The sequence below is a fragment of the Coturnix japonica genome, chromosome 1, assembly GCF_054131305.1.
Source record: "Coturnix japonica strain WE chromosome 1, WE-NBRP24, whole genome shotgun sequence".
Taxonomy (NCBI): domain Eukaryota; kingdom Metazoa; phylum Chordata; class Aves; order Galliformes; family Phasianidae; genus Coturnix; species Coturnix japonica.
Window position 1 is genome coordinate 176,661,712 of NC_140663.1, and position 3,147 is coordinate 176,664,858.

A 3,147-nucleotide genomic window follows, 5' to 3' on the forward strand; every position below is an offset into this window, starting at 1 on the left:
CCTGGGTGGATGCACAGGATGTATTTTTGCACCTGCAGCCACTGAGCCCCTGCTCCCTTACAGCTGATGCTGGTAACTTTAATACCTTCTCTTTGGACTTTGGTAAAGGACATCTTTATGTTTGGCTCAGCCAGAGGATTGTTGCGAGGATCAAAGAGCCCCATGTGTCGCCACTCAGCGTTCCTCCACCATGCCACCCACTGTGCCATGTTGGACGTGTTGTCATCTCAGTGATCAATCATAGGATCACAGGCTCATTAAGGTTGAAAAAGACCACTCAGATCACCATATCCAACTGTCAATCCATCCCCACCATGCCAACGGACCATGTCTCTCAGTGGCACATCTCCACGGCTCTTGAGTATCTCCAGAGATGGTCACTCCACCACCACCCTGGGCAACCTGTCCCAATGCATTACCACTCATTCTGAGAAGAAATTCTTCCTAAATATCAAACCCATTTTCCACTGGGTACAGGGACCCTTTGAGCTGCATCTGACAAATGGTCCTCCCTAGATTCACCCAAGTGTGTGCAACCAAGAGAGCTGCAAAGGCACCTGTGTGCTGCACGCAGAATGTTCCTAGGACATCTTTCCAAGTCCATTTTGGCTTTTTATTGGGTTAAGTGCATAATATGACATCTCCCCCTACCTTGTCCCACTCCCCATTCATAGTGTGAAGATCGGCGACTGCTGATGAACAGTCAAGGATTGCGAACTTCATCATGGGAGGGAAGAGTGCAGAGGGAATAGGTGAAAACACATATTGTTTCCAGAGAGCTTAGAGAGTATTTAAAATGTAACAATGGAACCTGATTCCTTCTGAAAACCTCCAAAGCACTTAAAAATGGGAATCCGGTCTCTCGCCCCCTCTCCGCCCCATATGCATGAAGCGTATAACAATAGGAACTCTGTTCCTACGGGTTCCCCTACAAATGACCCCTGGAAAGCATCAACTGCTTCCTGTAGGCTCCTGCCATCATCCCTTCCCTAGTAATATCTGCATCTGCTTCCAGATCCATAATCACATTTCCTTAATTGAGCTGTGAAGCAGGATTTACGTGACTCCATTTAGATTTCGTCGCTTGCCAATAAGGAGATAGTTATTTCAATTTAGACGCAAGGAACATGAGATTCTGATCTAAAGGAGAACCTAATATCTGATAGAAGGTGCCTGGCTATAGGTGATAATTTAAGATGAGTTTACGGAGCCCCTGTAATTACATTTTCAATGCGTGCTTTGTTGTGGTTACCAGGTAACTGCAAAGTGATTACATGAATATTTATGCTTGGCAGGTCAGACATTGCTGATACACAGGATTAGCATCATTTTTTTCCTCCTTGTAATCCTTTGAGCGAATATCTGGGACTCACATCAGGATGAAGGCGCCTCATCAGTGAAAAAAAAACCCTCTAATGCCATGCTCCTTATCTGAGATATTAATTTGCTTTTCCCTGAAGCATTGGTGCACTTCTGTTTTGAAATACTAATGGGTCTTTCCTTCCTCCGTAATACATCCTTGGATAATTTACATCAGGTTGGAGATCTCTGATCTTGCTTTAGTAGAGGTTGTGCAACACGTTGTGTAGGACCATCCCCACCAAACCTACACCTGTATTTCTCTCTATATGTGTTTGTGAATGGACACTTGTAGTGGTTTAGCCTGACCTCATTTGGGAATATACTTATAGAAGGGGGTCAGAGGAGGAAGTCACCATGTGGGAGACAAGGGTGTGAGGCTGCAGTGCATCATATTGCCCACGTGGTAAGCATGAGGTAATGGGAGGTGAAGTCATGGCCCTTAATTAGAGAGAACTGGCTCATGCTTACCTTGGTATGGGATAATACACACAGCATTGTCCTCCAAACTGCCCACATGATGCAGGCTTGTGTCCTGTTCAGATCCATGAGTGTGGGGGCTCAAGTGACACTGGTGTGGGGCCTTACCTTTGTATAACTGAGCAAATCTGAAGGTAGCATGTATCTCTTTTGTTCTTCCCTATTCCTCACAACCCTAACACCACTCAGTAACTGCTAACAGATGCAGTAGTCAGGAGAAGACAGGCAGGAAGGGTGCCACAGAAGCATTCTACCTTCAAAACTTCAGCTGACAATGAAAAACTGACTTTGTCCCTGATGGCTACATCTACATGGGCCAATACAACACCATCCAGTGCTACAAGGCCCTAAAACTATATCCTCCCTTCCAAACCATATGCTGGGAAAGGCCTTTGCTTTCCTTAGGGAGGGAATGTTGAGGAGGGCAGCAGTGGAAATGAAACAAGATCCATTCAGCCAGGAAGAATAACCCAACCATGTTTCCAGGTCATGAGGAGGGAATGAAGCTCAGAATGATCTTGGGAAGCAACTACCTTTAGATCCAGCACTGTCGCAATAAAACCCATAGATGCATTACAGAAAGCACAGTGCAATTGCATTTAGTTATTACAATCCAGGCTTAATCATTCCAAGCTTGGGCAGGATTTTGGTGGCCAGCGGTTTCAGAAATGACTTTTATTTTGCTGCTGTTTGCAAGCTGGCTGCTCTTGGCACCCAGAAACAGCCTACATGCAAAACATGGATCTGCAAAACAAGCAATGGGGCTGAGAGCTTGGGGTCTGATTTATGTCTGAAGGCTCTGCGTGGAGCTTTCAGAGTGCGGAAACCTGCACCAAAGACGGAGGAAATGATTTGAAGGGAGTCAGCTTCAAAGCAGAAAAGAAATCATTTGCTGAATGTTTTAGATACTGTTGATGTTCTCAAATTTAAGGCATTAAAAGAAACCGTTTCTAGCAGCAGAGCTGTGAGCAGGAGCCGTCTCTTTGATCTGGATCTGCACACAGTGGGGTGGGGTCTATGAATTACAAGGAAACGTAATGTGCTGTCATTCTTAAATAAAAACACACTTGCTAATTAAATTGAGGCCCGGTGACCAAGTGAGTGGTCTGTGCTCTTGGAAATCTCAGTCCTGTGCAGCTTGGGGTAAGTCACTTAACCTCTGTGTTTCTGAGTTCCCTCCCCAAAGCTTCCCTGTCTAGCGATGAAAAATTAAGTATGATTTACTCAAACTGCAGGACTGTATTTCCCTCATCCTTCAGGACTTGGATTCTGATATGACTCAGACCTGCACCCCTTGATGTAGAATAT